The following is a 21026-nucleotide window of genomic DNA, read 5'->3' on the forward strand; positions in this document are numbered from 1 at the left end:
AAAAATATTAGGAATCATAATTAGTATAAATGTACTAAATTTACCCATTAAAAGATAGTATTTGTCAGATTGAAATAAAGAAGAAATATCTATTTGCATGCCATTACAAGACACTCAAAACATAAGGACCAAAACAGTAGATAATACAGGATAGAAAAACACATTCCGTAAATCCTAATCCAAAGAAAACTCACATACATATTTTAATATCTAAGAACAAGATTTTTAAGACAAAAAGCATTATTAGAAAGACTGATCACCTGATAAGTGGTTCAATTTATCAGAAAGATAAAATAATTGTAAACTTGTTTGTAACTAATAAAATGGACTTAAAATAATATACAGCAAAAATTGTTGTAACAACAATGGCAAATTTCTGTGCAACTCTATCAGTTTTTGGTAAGTTAAGCAAACAAAACCAAAGCAAAGGTCTAGGCAATAAGTGTACTGAAGTGAACAAGGCAAACCAATGCCTTCATGGAAAATCTGGATGCTGGGAGGGGAAGGGGACTTGATAATGAGGGGAATCTAGTAACCACAATGTTGATCATGTGATTGTATATTAATGATATCAAAATTTAAAAAAAAGGAAGGTAGAGCATGATGGCAAGAGATGGGTACTTTATGTGGGTGGCAAGGGAAGGCTTCTCTGAGGAGGTAGCACTCATGTATTTAACAAAAAAAACAATAACATTGTAGTTAATGATAAATGAAAGAATAATGAAGCAAGATAAGAAGGTAGAGCATGATTGCAGCACTATTTACAATAGCCAAGAAATGGAAGCAACCTAAGTGTCCATCAGTAGATGAATGGATAAAGAAGATGTGATACATATACACAATGGAAGAATATTCAGCCATAAGAAAGAAACAAATCCTACCATTTGCAACAACCTGGATAGAGCTGGAGGATATTATGCTCAGTGAAATAAGCCAGACAAAGAAAGACAAGTACCAAATGATTTCACTCATCTGTGGAGTATAAGAACAAAGCAATAACTGAAGGAACAAAACAGCAGCAGACTCACAGAACCAAGAATGGACTAACAGTTGCCAAAGGGAAAGGGACTGGGGAGGATGGGTGGGAAGAGAGGGAGAAGGGGAATAAGGGGCATTACGATTAGCACACATAATGTAGGGGATGGGGGACATGGGGAAGGCAGTATAGCACACAGAAGACAAGTAGTGACTCTACAGCATCTTACTACACTGATGGATGGTGACTGTAATGGGGTGTGTGGTGGGGACTTGATAATGAGGGGAATCTAGTAACCACAATGTTGATCATGTGATTGTATATTAATGATATCAAAATTTAAAAAAAAGGAAGGTAGAGCATGATGGCAAGAGATGGGTACTTTATGTGGGTGGCAAGGGAAGGCTTCTCTGAGGAGGTAGCACTCATGTAGAGACACAAATGAGATGAGGGAGCAAATGATGTATGTATTTATGAGGAATGGTTTTACTGGCAAAGGTGAAAGCAACTGCAAAGAACTTTAGGCAAAAACAAGATTCAAGGAATACAAATATAAACATTTAAAGTTTACAAATTTGCTTAGAATCAATATTTTTTTCCATTTCAAGTGAAATGTAGAAAACTTACCACCATAGAGGCCCATTTACCCTCTCCCTTTGATGTTAGAGTTACCAATCTGCATTTGTTGAAAATGCGTTAGACAATGCTGTAATTTTTGCTTTCAAGATCAAATATATTTTAAAGAACTCAAGAGAATAGTCTACTACATTTAAGATATTTACCATTTCTGATGATCGATCTTCATTCATGATCCAAGTTTCTTGTAGTATCATTTCTCTTCTCTATGTAGAATTTCCTTTAGCAATTCTTTTTGGAAGAGATCTGCTGGCAGTAAATTCCTTTAGTTTTTCTTCATTTGAGAATGCCATTATTTCACCTTAATTTCTGAAGGATATTTTCACTGGATAAACTGTTGTCTTGACCATTCTGTTCTCTTGGCACTTGAAAAATGTTGTGCCACTTCCCTCTGGACTGCATGGCTCTTTACAAGAAATCTGCAGTATTTCAAATTGTTGTTACCCTGTAGGTAATATGTTGCATTTCTCTGGCTGCTTTCCAGATTTTTTTCTTTGTCTTTTTCAACATTTGAATTATGATGTGGTTTGACATGAATCTCTTTATGTTCATCATGTTTTGGCTTTGTTGAGCTTCTTGAATCTGTAGATTTATTATGTCTTTTGCCAAATTTGAGACTTTTCATTCATTAGTTATTCAATTTTTTTAAACATCTTTTGTTATTGTCCCACTGATCTCTTAGATTCTATTTATTATCCAATAATATTTTTGCTCTGTTGTTCAGATTGGATAATTTCTACTGATCTCTTTTCATGTTCTCTGACATTTTCCTCTATCATCTCCATTCTGCTACTGAGACCATCTGGTGAGTTCTTAAGAGTTTCGCTACTATATTTTCCAATTTTAAAGTAATCACTTGATTCTTCTTTATATTTTCTATTTCTTTGCTGATACTTTATATTTTTCCATTGGCTTAAAAGTGGTTTTGATTGCTTATAAGAGAATTTTTATAATAGTCAAGAACTTTGAAGGGCCTGAGATTTTGCCTTACTTGCAAGTTAATAATTTAGGCTGCCGTGATTTCATGGCTAGTGGCAAAAGGCATCTATCTCTTGGGTCAGAGACAAAGGACAATGTATAATCCAAGCAGTAGCAGGAAATCAGAGTATTGGCATTTATGCCAGGTTCCTGAGCCCCAGTTCTCATAGAGTGCTGCCATGAGGACAAGGTGATACATGCACATGCAGTGAGTTGCATTATAGGAGAGAAACTCTATGGGAAACTCTAATCCATAATAAGGGGCTAGCAAATCTATCCAACTGTGCCCTGGAGAGAGACATTATAGTTCTTTATCCTGGACAGCAAACAGATCTGCCCATGTCTCCAGAGGAAGACATTATCTCTATCTTTGAAAGACGTTTGCTGTGCAAACATCCCTGAAAAGATAGTCCAAGAGAAAAAGCTATTAATGCTTTTGCCCAAAAGACATTCAGAAATGCAAGAAATCATTGGAGAATCATATCCTGATAAAGCCTTTGTTAGATAATTGCACCATTTTTGTTCCCTCAGTGTTGGCATCTTTTTTTTCTGTGTAAATTGAGATTTTCCTGATTCTTTGTGTGCTTAGTAATTTTAGATTGTATCATTGACATTTTTAATATTCTGTTTTGAGACTTTGTGTCTGGTTTAAATTATAATGCAAATGTTGATATTTTTGTTTTAGCAGGCAATCATCCTGGCTGCAAGTTCAGACTAGCCTTCTTCAGATGGGAAATGCAGGATGATAGGGATGTCTTCCAAAAACCCCCAATGTTTATTACATCCAGGATAATAAGACCAGAGATGCCTTCTTTCTCTCCCCTAGAGTAAATTTGCTTACACATCAAGATGATGAGTAATCTGTTCTGAGGGGGCATAGACAGGTGACCAGCAGTCTTGATAAAAGTTTAGAGTCTCCTAAATTCAGAATTATTCTCCTGTGATGCAACCCACTGCACATACAGGTAAACACCTGTCCCTCATACTGTCACTTGTGGGAACTGGGGCATGGGAAACTGACATAAAATAGTGCTGGAGATGAGGATTAAAGATGGCTCATGAGAGGTGAGACAGAGGCTTCCTCCTAAAACTGCATGTAATATGAAAATATAATTAATACAACTAATCATTAGAGAGGAACAGGAAAGAGAACTGCGCCAGACTGCATATGCCTAGAGAAAAGAGCAGACCTCACAGAACATAGAAACGTACCAAAGCTGTGGCCCAGTAGAACCCAAGTCAGTACCCAACCCCAGCTCACTGGTGGGAGGAAGAGAAATTGAGCAGGGAGGGAGTGGAGGCCTGGGGCTGCTGAATACCTAACTCTGGAGATCTGCTCTGGGAGCACAAACCTACATTTCATGGTGCTTTCATAATACTCTCATGATTATGGGGTTGGAGAGCTAAGACAGGCAGAATTCCTGGAGAGACTGAGATTCCAGCTGCTTGTGGAAAGCAGGGATCCATATACAGCTGCTCTGGGACAAAAGATTATACCTGTGTGCTGAGACCACTGGTTCAGGCAGTGGAGACAGGCATAGCAGCCAGGAAGCAGGAAACAGCTCTTTCCTCCCCCCTGGCACCAATCCCACTACCCTGCGACCCACTACATTGCTTCAGGGGCTGAGCAGCTCTAGAGAGAAGAGCTTCTGGACACTAGAAGGCATCATACACAAATATGAAATGCCAAAGGAACCTGGTACAGAGTAAAATTAATATAACCCCTGAGAAAGATGACAAGGACCTCATGAATCTTCCTGAAAGGGAGTCCAAAATAAAAATCATTAACATGCTAATGGAGGTAAGGAGAGATATTCAAGAACTCAGGAATGAATTCCTGTCAGAGATCCAGTTGTTGAAGAGCACCATGGAGGGTATGAAAAGCATATTGGATATGATGGAGGAGATGATAAATGAAATATAAACTAGGGAAGAGGAAAACAAAGAAGCTGAGGCACAGAGAGAAAAAAGGATGCCTAAGAATGAAAGAATATTCAGAGAACTGTATGACCAATCCAAATGGAACAATATTTGCATTATAGGGGTACCAGAAAAGAAGAGAGAGAGAATGGGATAGAAAGTGTCTTTGAGGAGGTAATTGCTGGAAACTTCCCCAATCTGGAGAAGGTGATAGTCTCTCAGGCCATGGAGATCCACATATCTCCCAACACAAGGGACCCAAGGAAGACAATACCAAGACATATATAATTAAAATGGCAAAGATTAAGGATAAGGACAGACTGTTAAAAGCAGCCAGAGAGAGATTATAAGATCACATACAAAGGAAGCCCATCAGGCTAACATCAGACTTCTCAGCAGAAACATTAAAGGCCAGAAGGGAGTGACATGATGTATTTAATGCCATGAAGCAGAAGGGCCTGGAAACAAGATTACTTTATCTGGCAAGATTATCATTTAAATTTGAAGGAGGGATTAAACAATTTCCAGATAAGCAAAAGCTGAGAGAATTTACCTCCCACTAACCATCTCTACAGTATATTTTGGAGAGACTGCTATAGATGGAAGTGTTCCTAAGGTTGAATAGCTGTCACCAGAGGTAATAAAACCACAGTAAAGAAAGTAGAACAGCTAATTACTAAGCAAATGCAAAATTTAATTAACTATCTCCAAAGTCAATCAAGGGATAGACAAAGAGTACAGAATATGATACCTAATATATAAAGAATGGAGGAGGAAGAAAAAGGAGGAGAAAAACAAAAGAACCCTTAGATTGTTTTGTAATAGCATATAAAGTGAGTTAAGTTAGACTCTTGAACCTTTGGTAACCACGAATCTAAAGTCTGCGATGGCAATAGGTATATACCTATTGATAAACACCCTAAATGTAAATGGACTGAATGCACCAGTCAAAAGACATACAGTCACTTAATGGAAAAAAGAAACGAGACACATCTATATATGCTGCCTACAAGAGACTCACTTTAAATGCAAAGACATACACAGACTAAAACTGAAGGGATGGTAAAGGATATTTCAAGCAACTAATAGAGAGAAAAAAGCAGGAGTTACAGCACTTATCTCAGACAAAATAGACTTCAAAACAAAGAAAGTCACAAGAGACAAAGAAGGACATTGCATAATGATAAAGGGGTCAATTCAACAAGAAGATATAACCATTATAAATATCTATGCTCCCAACACAGGAGCACCTACATATGTGAAACAAATACTAACTGAATTAAAAGGAGAAATAGAGTGCAATGCATTCATTCTAGGAGACTTCAGCACTCCACTCACTTCAAAGAACAGATCAATGAGACAGAAAATAACTAAGGACACAGAGGCACTGAACAACACATTAGACACCTACAGAACTCTACACCCAAAAGCAGCAGAATACACATTCTTCTCAAGTGCACATGGAACATTTTCAAGAATAGATCATATACTAGGCCACAAAAAGAGCCTCAGTAAATTTAAAAAGTTTGAAATTTTCCAACCAGTTTCTCAGACCACAAATGTATGAAATAAGAAATAAATTGTGCAAAGAAAATGAAAAATCCCATAAACACATGGAGGCTTCATAACATGCTCCTAAATAATCAATGGATCAATGACCAAATAAAAGCAGAGATCAAGCAATATATGGAGACAAATGACAACAATAATTCAACACCACAGAATCTGTGGGATGCAGCCAAGGCCGTGCTAAGAGGAGAGTATATTGCAATATAGGCCTACCTCAGGAAAGAAGAACAATCCCATATAAGCAGTCTAAACTCACAATTAATGAAACTAGAAAAATAATAACAAATGAGGCCCAAAGTCAGTAGAAGGAGGGACATAATAAAGATTAGAACAGAAATAAATAAAATTGAGAAGAATTAAACAATAGAAAGAATAGATGAAAGCAAGAGCTGGTTCTCTGAGAAAATTAACAAAAAAGATAAACCCTGAGCCAGACTTACAAAGAAAAAAAGAGAGTCAGCACACATAAACAGAATCAGAAATGAGAAACGAAAAATCACTATGGACACCACAGAAATGCAAAGCATTATTAGAGAATACTACAAAAATTACATGCTAACAAACTGAATAACCTAGAAGAAATGGACAACTTTCTAGAAGAATACAACCTTCCAAGGCTGACCAAGGAAGAAACAGAAAATCTAAATAGACCAATTACCAGCAATGAAATCAAACTGGTAATCAAAAAAACTACCTAAGAACAAAACTCCTGGACCAGATGGCTTCACTGCTGAATTTTAGCAAATATTTAGTGAAGACCTAATACCCATCCTCCTTAAAGTTTTCCAAAGAGTAGAAGAAGAGAGAATAGTTCCAAATTCATTCTATGAAGCCAGCATCACTCTAATACCAAAACCAGGCAAAGACACCACAAAAAAGAAAATTACACACCAATATCACTGATGAACATACGTGCAAAAATACTCAACAAAAATTAGCAAACCGAATTCAAAAATACATCAAAAAGATCATCCATCATGATCAAGTAGGATTTATACCAGGGATGCAAGGATGGTACAACATTTGAAAATCCATCAACATCATTCACCACATCAACAAAAAGAAGGACAAAAACCAAATGATCACATCCATAGATGCTGAAAAAGCATTTGACAAAATTCAACATCCATTCAGGATAAAAACTCTCAACAAAATGGTTATAGAGGGCAAGAAACTCAACACAATAAAGGCCATATATGACAAACCCACAGCCAACATCATACTTAACAGTGAGAAGCTGAAAGCTTTTCCTTTAAGATAGGGAACAAGACAAGGGTGCCCACTTTCCCCACTTCTATTCAACATAGTACTGGAGGTTCTGTCCATGGCAATCTGACAACACAAAGAAATAAAAGGCATCCAGACTGGCAAGGAAGAAGTTAAACTGTCACTGTTTGCAGATGACATGATATTGTACATAAAAAACCCTAAAGAATCCACTCCAAAACTACTAGATCTAATATCTGAATTCAGCAAAGTTGCAGGATACAAAATTAATACACAGAAATCTGTGGCATTCCTATACACTAACAATGAACTAGAAGACAGAGAAATCTGGAAAACAATTCCATTCACAGTTGCATCAAAAAGAAAAAAATACCTAGGAATAAACCTAACCAAAGACGTGAAAGACATATACCCTGAAAACTACAGGACACTCTTAAGAGAAATTAAAGAAGATACTAATAAATTGAAATTCATCCCATGCTTATGGATAGGTAGAATTAATATTGTCAAAATTGCCATCCTGCCTAAAGCAATCTATAGATTCAATGCAATTCCTATCAAAATACCAACAGCATTCTTCAACGAACTAGAGAAAATCATCCTAAAATTCATATAGTACCACAAAAGATCCTGAATAGCCAAATCAATCCTAAGAAGGAAGAGTAAAGCAGGTGGAATTACACTCTCCAATTTCAAGCTCTACTACAAAGCCACAGTAATCAAGACAATTTGGTACCAGCACAAGAATAGACCCATAGAGCAATGGAACAGACTAGAGAACCCTGATATAAACCCAACCATATATGGTCAATTAATACATGATAAAGGAGCCATGCACATACAATGGGGAAATGACAGCCTCTTCAACAGCTGGTGTTGGTGAAACTGCACAGGTACATGCAAGAGAATGAAACTGGATTATTGTTTAACCCCATACACAAAAGTAAACTTGAAATGGATTAAAGACTTGAATGTAAGTCATGAAGCCATCAAACTCTTAGAAGAAAACATAGGCAAACATCTCCTGAATATAAGCATGAGCAACTTCTTCCTGAATGCATCTCCTCGAGCAAGGGAAACAAAAGCAAAAATGAACTCATGGGACTACATCAAACTAAAAATTTCTGTATGGCCAAGGACACCATCAGCAGCACAAAAAGGCCTCCTACAGTATGGGAGAATATATTTGTAAATGACATATCTGACAAGGGGTTAACATCCAAAATAAATAAGGAACTCACACACCTCAACACCCAAAAAGCAAATAACCCTATTAACAAATGGGCAGAGGATATGAAGAGACCATTCTCCAAAGAAGAAGTTCAGATGGCCAACAGACACATGAAAGATGCTCCACATTGCTAATCATCAGGGAAATGCAAATTAAAAGCACAATGAGATCTCACCTCACACCAGTAAGGATGGCCAGCATCGAAAAGACACCAAAGAGCAACAAAGGCTGGCAAGCATGTGGAGACGGGAAACCCTCCTACACTGCTGGTGGAAATATAACCTAGTTCAACCATTGTGGAAAGCAGTATGGAGATTCCTCAAAAAACTAAAAATAGAAATACCATTTGACCCGGGGATCCCACCCCTAGGAATTTACCCAAAGAATACAACTTCTCAGATTCAAAAAGATATATGCACCCCTATGTTTATCACAGCACTTTTTACAATAACCAAGATACGGAAGAAACCTAAGTGTCCATTAGTAGATGAACGGATAAAGAAAATGTGGTACATATACACAATGGAATACTCTTCAGCCATAAGAAAGAAACAAATCCTACCATTTGCAACAACATGGATGGAGCTGGAGGACATTATGCTCAGTGAAATAAGCCAGGCAGAGAAAGACAAATATCAAATGATTTCCCTCATTTGTGGAGTATAACAATGAAGCAAAACTGAAGGAACAAAATAGCAGGAGACTCAGAGACTCCAAGAATGAACTAGTGGTTACCAAAGGGGAGGGGTGTGGGAGGGCAGGTGGGGAGGGAGGGAGAAGGGGATTGAAGGGTATTATGTTTAGTACGCATGGTGTGGGGGATCATGAGGAGAACAGTGTTGCACAGAGAAGACACATAGTGGATCTGTGGCATCTTACTACAAGGTTGGACAGTGACTGCATTGCGGTATGGGTGGGGACTTGATAATATGGGTAAATGTAGTAACCACATTGTTTTTTCATGTGAAACCTTCATAACAGTGTATATCAATCATACTTTAATAAAAAAAATACTGCTAGAAATACTTTTAGTATACATGGTGTCTTCTGTCAGTATATGTGTATGAAACTCTGCCAGGCTAACCTGTTAGCTTGCAAGAAGGATAAAAACCTCAGACACTGAACAGTTTCTAATTTAACAGTGGAAGAGGAGCAGAATATGAAATTGAAGAAGTGGGCACAGGACAGATCACATAGGGCCATAGTTAAGGTACTAGACAGATTGTTGATGTGATGAGTAATGACAGAGGTAGTAGTGGAGAGAAGGACAAGACATGATATGTTTAATTTTTTTGTGATAGGGGTGTGTGTAGGTGATGTCACAATTGGGAAATGGATGGTATGACATAACAGTATGCACCTAAGGGAAGTAGAATTTTTGAAAGGAAGAGAAAAGGTCTGGAATTGGCAATGGGGAGCAAGCAGGACTCCTACCTCACCTCTAGGCCCTTTGGTTAGTGGGGTGAAGGACTGAAGAAAAAACAGCCACAATTTGAGAGTATTACAGAGGAAGCAATATTATTAGGAGATGGTTAGGTTTTTGGTTGGTGTAAGAAGATAAAGGGAATGTTTGGAAACATTGATAAGGATATAGGGGATCTGATTACAGCACAATGGAAGAATCAAAATGGATTGCTAGGCTAGATTAGAGAAAAGCATTATGGAGTTAACCATCTGTATGATAAACTTGACCTGTTAACAGAGGAAATAAGCATATGACTTATGATGGGGTTATTTCTAATTTTTTTTTAAAAGGAAGGTCTAATTATAGCTTGTTAGGATTATTCTTTTAAGCAGTTTGTAGCCTGTAATTATAGTATCTTGGGATTGTGGCAGTTTACTTTGGCAAAGAGGTAGGGACTGTGTTCTGGCCCAGGGAAGGGGAAGTAGACTTACCAGAAGTACACTGAACTCTGTGTGCCTGTAAAATCCAGTTGGGCTGGAAGAACTTTTGGAGGCATTTAAATCCAGGAACATTGGGAACCCCGGAGGCTTCCTTTATAAATTAGATCTTTGTTGGTGCTGCTGTACAGACAACCTTCCAGGAACATGAAAATCCTTCTGCGGACGGGAAAGGTAAAATGACATAAATACCTACCTGGAAAACCCAAGAAAAGCAACACCATTTTTAGGTCTCTCCTTGAACTTCAACTTATAAGAGGGGGCTTATCTGATCATATCTTAAATAATATTTTTTCATTGTCTCTTGCTATGCTTCCCCCCACTTCTCAGCACTTACCACCCCTGTCATATATTCATTTCTTTAGTATTTCCTCTCAGCAGAATGTAAAGATCTTGAGAACACATTTTTTTTACTGCTCATTTCCTGGACCCAGAACAGTGCTAGGCACATTGTAAGCACTCAATATTTATAGAATGAGTAAATGGAGAGATAAGCTGAAGAATATTAGAACCATTAAATGAGTGCAGTAATGAAATGATCATTAATCCTAAAATTAATAATATTTCTGTATACCAGCAAAAGCCATTAGAAAAATATAGGAAAAATGATATTTAAATTAACATCAACAAAAAACACAAAATGTCCACAAGTAAACTAAATGAAATCTAAATAACACTTAAATTATACTGATGGAAGAGCTGATAAATAAAGAAGACTACCATGTTGCTGGATGGAAAGACATAATATTGTAATAACGCAAATTCCCCCCATGTGAATCTATGAATTTAATACAGTATCAATCAAAATCCCAGTTAAATTTTTAGGGGAAAGGGAGAGGCAAAATTTAACAAAAAGATTTTAAACTTCATCAGGAAAAACAAATGCTTTAGTCAATTAAATTCTGAGGGAAGGCATTGATCAGGAACCTGGGTCTACCACACACAGAAAGAGGAAAAGACAAACTGGTGGTATGTATCAAAAGCCTTAAAAAATATAAATAAATACATACCCTTCTTCCCAGACATTCCACATCTGGAAATTTTCCCTGAGAAATAGTCTGATAATATGGCAAAGCCGTTTATTAAAGCAGCGTCTGTAATGCCAGGACAATGGAAACAATCACTGTTTAACAAGTACAGGTTGATTCAAACAAATCACGATTTAAACACATATCATTGGAGTACCATGGAAGGTGTTTGCCGTAAGTTTATTGTGTTAAAAAAAAAAAAGCTGATTACAAAACAGTATGCATAGTTGTATCCCCATTTTTGTAAAATTTAAAAATAATGCTTTATGAATATATATGAAGAAATAACTTGGATGGATTATTTAAGTGATGGGTTACTAAATGTTAACAGAATTCCCTTGGATTAAATATATTTTGTTTATTTTTTGAATTCGTATACTAAAAAAATAGTAAATTTTCCCCAAAATGGGATGGTAGTCAAACTCTTCACTATTGCCACCTGGTGGCTACCACACATTCTTATTTCTATCACCTTAGGACAACACATGTAACATCGTAATTATAAAGTTGTAAAGAAATCAGTACTTTCACCTAGTTCTATCACTCTTTTTAAAGGTGATGAAATGAAAGGCAAAAAAAAGCTTAAGCCACTTGTCTAAAGTCACACTATTAATGCAACTTAATAACAAACATTTGTTGAGCCCTTTTGCTAAGTACTTTGTATGGATTGTTTCATTTTATTCTCATAGGTACTGTGAGATTGGTCCCATTTTTACTCTCAGCTGTCCCCATTTAAGAGATGAGGATCCTGAGGTTCAGAGAAAGTGATTTTCCCAAGGCCGCACACTGCTGGCAGAGCCAGGAGGTTCCGAGGTTCACTGCCCCCACCTGAACCTCCTCTATGGCGCTGCCTTACTCTCCGAATCGCCGCTGCCCTTCCCACTGTATCCCCACTGCCTTTTCTGTCGCTGCTTTTGGTGACGACTCTTGGTGTATACCTAGTATTGTGTTCCTCTTAAGTGAAAAGAGTACTAACATTTACTGAGAGAAATAGAAGAAAACAAAACAACTTTGCCCCAGCTCCTCGTAAGAATCTTGTCCAGATAGAAAAAGGCTTACTTTGAAACGTTCCAGGGTCCAGACACTAAGAAATCCTCTGTTGGAGACTTTGGGCCACTAGATCGGCTTCCTTGGGTCTTGTTCCAGTTTTGCCCATGCCACATTCACCATCTTAAGTTCTCATTTACCAGAGCTCAGAGTTGACATCACTATATGCAGTTGATCATGAACTTTTCTCCCTCTTTCTTCTGGATCTTGCCCAAGTTTTCAGGGAAAATTGTCTCTGGATCTATCTTTGTGTTTGAAAAACAAGTAGCATAAGTGCTAATAAGTGTAAAAACTGTCCTAGGGTAAATTTTTTAGAAGTGAACTTAAACATCTAAAATAACTTGGGCCATTAGCCTCTGAAGCCCTACAAAAACTCCCGAGTCTTTCATAATTGCTCCCAAATGAATGCACAACTTTGAACCATCATCTGATTAAAGTTTTTTCTCAAGCTCAAGTTTGCTTGAAAGTAAATTAAATCTTTCAATTTGTACTAATATTGTGAAAGTGTTATTTCCTTTCTTTTCCAGCTGTATATATTTAGAGGATAGTGTCAGCTAGTGAAAAGAGCTTAGTTGTTAGTTAAATTTTACATATTAGCTGTCACATTAACTATGATTTGAATGTTATTAAATTAAAATAAAAAATTTTTCTTACCTCTAAAATTAAGGATAAAAATATCACCAAGGGTGATAGAGAGGATTAAATGCAATGACACATAAAACAAGGAAATATAGGCTTCCAACAAATATGCATTTTGCCGTGGCTCCACGCTGTGTGCTCAGGCAGCCGCATGTCCTTCACGCACAGGGGCTAGGGCTTCTTCGATGGGATCACTGTTACCTTAGCCAGTGTTCTATAGCAGGTGTCTGAGTCTTTTTACCTGTTTTCTTTCACATCCTATTTTAAATCAGTCAGTAAGTCCTATGGCTTCACTTTCAGAATATAATTCCCAAAGTCAACTATCTCTTATCCCCCGACAGCTACCACCTTAGTCCCAGCCGTCAACACTCTCATGTGACCAGCACAGTATCTTCCTAACTGGACTCTCTATTTCCTTTCGTGCTCCCACCATCTGCTTGGCACATGTAGCCGAAGTTATTCATTCACAGATTATATCACATCACTTCTCTGCTCAAAACCTTCCAAGAGCTTGCCGTCACTCTTAGACTAAAAAGCGAACGTCCTCACCAAAGCCTACTTGACCTCTGTGGTCTGGCCCCTGCCTACCAGTCTCATCCTTGCCTCTACCTTACTCTGCTTCAGCTGCACTGACCATCTTGCTGTCCTTTGCTGGTGAACACGCTCCCACCTCAGGGCTTGTATGGCTGTTGTTCCTCTGCCTGGAATCCTACTCATAGTTCTTTAATGCCTCTCTTTCTCATTTCCCACCTCAGAAAGGCTAAACTTAGGCACCCTATTTAAACAGATACCCCTTCCAAGGCTTTCTCTCCTTATATACTTCTTTATTTTTCCTCATAGCATTTATCCTCCCCTGACATTGTAATATACATATGTACATATGTACATACATATTTATTCTGTCTTCCCACCTGAAATGTAAGTTATGTGGGGATGGAGACTTTATTTTGTTCTCATTGTATCACTAGCATCTAGAATAGTGTCTGGCACATGCCAGGCCTTTAAAAATATTTGTTGAATGAATAAATGAAAAAAAAACTTTTAACTTCCTGCCATCAAATCAGCAAACTTATCCTGTTTTGGGGCCATCTTTCCCCTCTCCCTCCTTTTAAGTAAAAGAAATGTTTTTCTTCCTGTCTGAGACTAACATCTTCCCTTTGTCCTGCCTCCTCAATGACCTTGACTTAGCCTTTACATCCCCCTCTCCCTGGCTACAGACTTCTTTTCCCTAGCAGGCTAAAGTCTGTCCCATCTTGAATACAAATGAAAAATGAAAAAAAGGAAATCCTTTATCTGCATCTCCGATCAGCTACCAATCTCTCTCTCTCCCCTGCTATTCATTCAAACTTTATGACATATTTCTTTACCCTCTTTGCATTGCCTAACCTCTCATTCATTCTAGTTTCCCCAAAACTCTTTAGAAACAGTTCACTTCTGGCTCTAATCATTTTTTTCCCCTGAGCTTTTCCATGACATGATTTTCTTATTTTTTTCTCCTGCTTCCCTGTCTCTTATTTCTCCTGTCCCTCCCTTAAATGTTGTGCATCTCAGTGTTCTGATCTGTGTTCTTTTCCTACAAATTCCCCCAAGGCAATCTTACCCATATCCATAGCTTCAGTTACCACCCAAATCTGCATGCCTAGCCCACAACCTCCTCTACTGGGCTCACAATGTATGTGTCCTAGTGCGTACTTGATGATTCTCACTTGGATTTCCACAAGTGCCTCAGAATAAAGATGCCAGCTTCCTTCTCCAAACTCGTTTCTCCTCCAGTGTTACTTAGTGAGTGGTACCACCATTCACCCAGGTGTTCATGGAAATTATCCTTCGTTTCTCCTTCCCCTTTAACACCCACTCCCCACATATAGCCAATCATCAGGTTCCATTAATTCCACTATATTAGGTAGAATTGTGTCCCCCTGAAAAGATACAGCTAAATCCTAAGCCCTGGTACCTGGGAATGTAACCTTATTGGGAAACAGGATCTTTGCAGATGTGATTATGTTCAGGGCCATGAGAGAAGATCATCCTAGATTTAGGGTTGGGCTTAAATCCAGAGACTGGTGTCCCTATATGAGAAAAGAGAGGAGGAAGGGTGGGGGAGATGTTGAGAGAGACACGGGGGGGGAGAAGGCCAGGTGAAGACCCCTGTGAAGCGGCAGGGAGTTAGTGGAGCTATGCTGCTACAGACCAGGAAATACCCAGGATTGCCAGCCCTGCTGACATCTTGATCTCAGCTTCTGGCCTCCAACACTGTGCAAGAATAAATTTCTGTTGTTTTAAATCTCCAAGTTTGTGGTAACTTGTTATAGTAGTCCTAGGGAACCTGATACATTTACCTTCTAACATCTGAAATCCATCCATGTTGCTCCATCATTGCTGTCCCTGTCTAGTTTATACCATGATTACAATTTGTAATCTTCTGCCTTGTCTCCCTGCTACTAGTCTCAGCCCATCTTCCTAAAATGCCTGAAATTTTGAAATTTACTCCACTATTTACAATCTGTGAGTTACAGTGACTCCTGGATTGAGTCTAAATGTCTGGTCCCACAGCATACAGGACTTCTATTTTGACTTCTGCTGACTTCTGTGTAGCCTTATTTCTCACCTCTTTTCATGCTCACCCTCAATTCTATGGTCCTGGCATAGTAATAACTCCTGATATTTTATGGGATACTTGCTCTGTGCTAGACACTGTGCTAAGTGCTCAGTCTCATAACAACCCTATAGAACAGGAAACACTTCTTTCAACCTCTCAGCCTCTTTCTCTTGCCTCTGGGACTTCATGCATACTATTCTCTGTCTCAAATACTCTTATTTTCTCTTCCCTTGCTCTTCCCTTGTCCCCTTTTCCTCATGTGGCTAGTTCACACCTACATGATTAGGTCTCAGCTTATTCCTCACTTCCTCCATGAGGCACTCCTTGATCTTCCTGAACCTGGGTTCTGTGTCTGAACCTACTGCCCACATTCCCATTACACTCTCCACTTCCCCTATCATAATAGAAAATATATTAATTGCTTATTTACTGCTGTCTTAGTCTTTTCAGGCTACTCTAACAAAACACCACAAATTGCATAGCTAATAAACAACAGAAATTTATTTCTAACAGCTCTGGGGGCTGGAAGTCTAATATCAGGATGCCAGCATGGTCCAGTGAGGGCCCTCTTTAGGGGTGCAGACCTTTTGTTCTATCCTGACACAGTAGGAAGGGTAAGCAAGCTCTCTTTGGGACTCTTGTATAAGGACACTAATCTCATTCATGAGCACTCCACCCTTGTGACCTCATCACCTCCCAAAGGCCTCACTTCCTAATGCCATCACATTGGGGATGAAGATACCAACATATAAATCTGGGGGTTGGGAGGGTGGGACAAACATTCAGACCATATCAATGACCTATATTCCAACACTGTCTTTTATGTTTCCTGTAGACAGAGATCCCACCTATCTCTCATCATCGTACCGCAGCAGCAGAATCCAGCGCTGCCTGGCACTAAGGAGAATCTCAGTCAGTATGTCTAGTAAATAAAGAACATTGAATAAAGGTCTGTAGTAGCGTTATATCTCTAACACCAGCTAGGGTAGAAAGAAATGTACCACCAGACCTGGCTGCCAGCTGTCTCTTTCCTCAGAATTCTGATGCCTCCGAGGACTTGGCTCAGGCCAGTTCAGAAACATCTTGTCATGGAAATTGCCTGAGACCCACAAGACCAGTTAATCCTTACTTCCCTGTCATTCTCCACATTTCCCCCAGTAGAAGGCCCTCCAGGCAGCTGTCCTCTCTCATTCTGCTCTGCAGTACTCCCAAACCCTTCCTCTTCTTGCTCTGCCTTCTCCCAGTGCCTCTGAATTCCTGCCTATTCAAAACAAACTCACCTATATCCTCATTCTTATAATGAAATACTCCTCCCACTTCCTGGCCTTAAACATGCACCTAGTTCCCCTTTAGGAAGCTGCTCTTTCTACTGCTTCCTGGGTAGTTCTGTAATCATACTAGATCATTTTTTCAGAACCCTGTGATGTAAATCACCTGGTCCTGGAGGTCTGAATTCAGTTTTGATTCTGACTCTTGGCTATCACATAGCAGACAAATTAAGGTAGTCTACAAGGATTTGAAATCAGCAGTAAACATGTTTATTTTGGAAAGATCCTATGACCATGAGTTGCTTGAAAAATTTCACTGGGCCTAACCAACAGCCTCTGAATTTCTCTCACAAGTACCAAATTCAAATTAAAAAAACAAAACAAGTGGCACCTATACTGTGGAGGCCACAGAAACACCACACATGCTGCTGATACTGCTCCTTGGCAAACACTGGGTTTCCTCTGGGCTGCAGGATCGATGGCCCATGGCATACAGCTGCTACAATAGGGATGGGGTCTTATTAATTAAATGACTGGCCTAGAGCAGTACTCACAATTACCAATTTAATTTCTAATGGTCCTTAATATGGCTGACTTTTTGGTAAATGCTAACAAACATTGCTTTTTTTTTTTTAATAATTTATCTAATTTCTAACCTCTCATGTGCTGTTAGACTTTCCAGCTTTTAGGCTCCAGCAGTGAGGTGGCTATAGTCCAAAATGAAAATTGAAATTATTAGGCAGAAAGACAGATATGAGCAGGGTGGAGAGAAAAATAAGCCAGTAAAACCTACTAAAAGGGTCTCAAAGAGTTAACCAGATAAAACCAGAGAGCCAGAAAAGACTCACAGAGTTAATGAGTTGAAGTTTCAAGGACCAGGAGTGACTTGGAATGTCCACACACTTCTCAGATGGGAGAACGACTTCCCAGATGAGAAATCTCCAAGCACAGACATTCCCCAGATAAAGAAAATATCAGAAGACAGGCACAGAAATCAGCAGAGCTTAGACCACATCTTCTTTTTACCAATTAGACGAGGCCTCCGAGACTAAAGATTGTCAATCAAGGACTTCTCTGTCCTGCCAAAAACTCTGTATAAAGAAGCCTCAGAGTAAGCAGCCTGTCTTTGTCTACCTGGACTCCGGTCCACTCCTTCTGTGGAGTATATTCAAACAAAACTTTCCCTCTGCTTCACCACTATGTCTCTGCTTTTGAGTTCTGTATTGTGGCAGGGACAAAAACCGAGAATGAACTCAACCCCCAGCAAAATGACTAATGATCTTTTCTGATCACTTTCTGATTTCTTCTGGCTCACTGAGCCATCTGCTGACCTATAACTTGTTTAAAGTGGATCAGTTACCCTGTATGATCATCTTTCTCATGGTAATTTAATATACTTAAGCTGGCAGTCTAATTTATTCAGCAGATTGTGAACTAATCTCACAGAACTTTATTACCTTGGATAACTTTTAAAACAAGAGTTCCTGAATTTGTACTTAGCTGCATATCAGGCCCAACCCTGTTGTCGATCATAATATAGTAGTACTTGAAGCAATCCACTAGCTGGTCATATACAAAATCATACTCACTTTAGGTCATATGGAAATACAGCCATACTTTAGAAATATTGCAGGTATGATTCTAAACCACTGCGATAAGGCAAGTATGTCAATAAAGCGAGTCAAGTTCACTTCTTAGCCTTTTGGCTAAGATCAAGTGCAGTATCTGTTCTAATCAGTTTAATAAGTGAGCCAAGTAAAGTTTTTGGTTTCCCAGTGCATATCAAAGTTATGTTTCCATTTTACTATAGTTTATTGAATGTACAATAGAATTATGTCTAAAAAAATGTGCATACCTTGATTAAAAAATACTTATAGCTACAATATGCCAAACTTAACCTGAACTTTCAGTGAGTCTATAACCACTGATCACAGATCACAATAACAAATGTAGTAATAATGAAAAAGTCTGAAATATTGTGAGAATTACTAAAATGTGACACAGAGACATAAGTGAGCAAATGCCATTGGAAAAATGACGCCAATAGATTTGCTCAGTGCTGGGTTACCACAAACCTTCAATTTGTAAAAAAGGCAGTACCTGTGAAGTATAATAAAGCAAAGCACAATAAAATGAGGTGTGCCTGGACAGTTTTTGTTTGTTTGTATCTTTTACAGGTTTTGATGGAAATGTCCAGCTTCTACTAATCATATTAATGCTATATATACTGTCATCACAAAACATTTCCAGGTGAGATAGAACTCATTCATTTAACAAATACTCAGTGAGCATTTCATTTGTACAAGGTTCTATGGTAGGGGTAATGAGAGATACAAGAAAGTAAAATACATGGTTCCAGGTCCCAATCTGTATAAATAAAATCTCTAATTTGGGGGAGAAAAGATGTCTACAAATAAAAATGTCATGTAGTCAAGAACTAAATAAAAATGTGAGCTGTCCCAAACATCAGATGTTCTGATGTGAGTTGTAAAAGAGTACAGCTGAATTCTAGGAGGGGAGCATCACTGTGGGTTAGAATGATCAGGAATGCTTCATAGAGAAAGTGAAAAATGTGTTGGGTTTTGTGAAGGAATAGAAATTGCATGGTGAATCCCATGCTAGAGGAATGGGAGGAGCAAAAACTTAGATTTTTAAAGATTTGTGTGTGAGTCAGTTTGGGAGATTGTTGAGGGGAATTGTGGGAAATCATATTGCAAAGGTAAGGTGAGCTAGATTGTGCCAATAATATCTAATGCTGCATGCAACTATGAAGATTCATCTTACGTTAGATGCATTTATTTTTATCTGGATGCTCCTGCTATATCAAAAGTGCCCATTCTAAAGCCTGGAACATGGAAGAGAACGGTCTCATGTTAATAATCCTTATTTTTAATGTTGGTGTGGAGCTTTGTGTAAAGCTTGCATGACTCCAAATGTATTTAAGTTCCATTCAATGGGAGCGCCCTTGGAAATCTCAAGTAAGCTAATAATGGAACAACTTAGGACTTTGCTCCTCCTTACTGGTTGATTCATTCACTTATGCAGCATTTATTGAGTACCAGCTATGTACAAGGCATTTAGTATACACCTTGAGGGGATTTAGAGATGAATAAATACGATTTCTAACCTAAAGGAACTTTCAATGGTATAAAAATAAGATAAATACTTCAAAAAGTTTAAGCTAACACTACACATAAAAATGATTAAAAGAAAGATTGAATGTGCTATGAAAGACCAAGGGAGGAAGAAACCCAATTCAGCTGAGAAAATCCTTAAAGAATGGTCAGAATTTGCTCAGGTGGTAATACAGGAAAGAATATTTCAAACAGAGTGAGAAGTATGAGAAAAGGCTTGGCATGGGTAAGCACTGAGAGTGTTTATAGAACTGTGAATAACCCAGTTTTCACTTGTTTGCTCAGAGATGAATGGAAAGCAGATAGGTCCAGTTTTTAAATTATGATGTGCCAGTGTTCCACTTGGGAAAGGCACAATACAACAATGAAAGTGACACTTTCTTTTACCCTTCAAAAGTAATATTTCAACAAGCAGCCAGTGTGGTCCTCTGAATCAACAATTCATAGAGTTAATTTAAAATTTTCATGAGTAATAATGAGAGAGTTCACAAGGCACAATATTACCACAGATAATTATCAGCCTATTTTGGTCAGAGGTTCATTTCAATGTTTGAAAAATACAAGTCCCAGTACTTCACATTAACTTCCTCTACTAACAGGAGAATGTTCAACACTGGTTTTTCTAAAGCATCCTTAGGGGAATACCACTCAACAATAAAAAGGAATTAATCATTGACATGGGCAACACACACATAAATCTCAAAATCATTATGCTGAGTCAAAGAAACCAGGTTAAAAAAAAACATTGTGTGATCTCATTTATATAAAACTTCAGAAAATGCAAACTAATCTATAGATCTAGAACACTGAGGTTGGGGATTGAGAAGGGTAGGAGGGCATGATTAGAGAAGGGCATAAGGACTCTTTTAGGG

General features: G+C 38.3%; 1 long non-coding RNA gene and 1 pseudogene across 1 annotated transcript in view; both read left to right on the top strand.

Annotated features, from left to right (window-relative positions):
- Positions 1–9916: 9916 nt before the first annotated feature.
- The window catches only part of LOC140849550 (uncharacterized), a 42418-nt gene continuing 31308 nt past the window's right edge, over positions 9917–21026 (top strand). The window contains exon 1 of the long non-coding RNA XR_012131564.1: positions 9917–10613. This is a non-coding gene — a long non-coding RNA (uncharacterized lncRNA). The remainder of the gene's footprint in view (positions 10614–21026) is intronic.
- On the top strand, positions 18707–18825 carry LOC118968452 (U2 spliceosomal RNA; annotated as a pseudogene).

Source organism: Manis javanica, chromosome 5, assembly GCF_040802235.1.
Source record: "Manis javanica isolate MJ-LG chromosome 5, MJ_LKY, whole genome shotgun sequence".
Taxonomy (NCBI): Eukaryota; Metazoa; Chordata; class Mammalia; order Pholidota; family Manidae; genus Manis; species Manis javanica.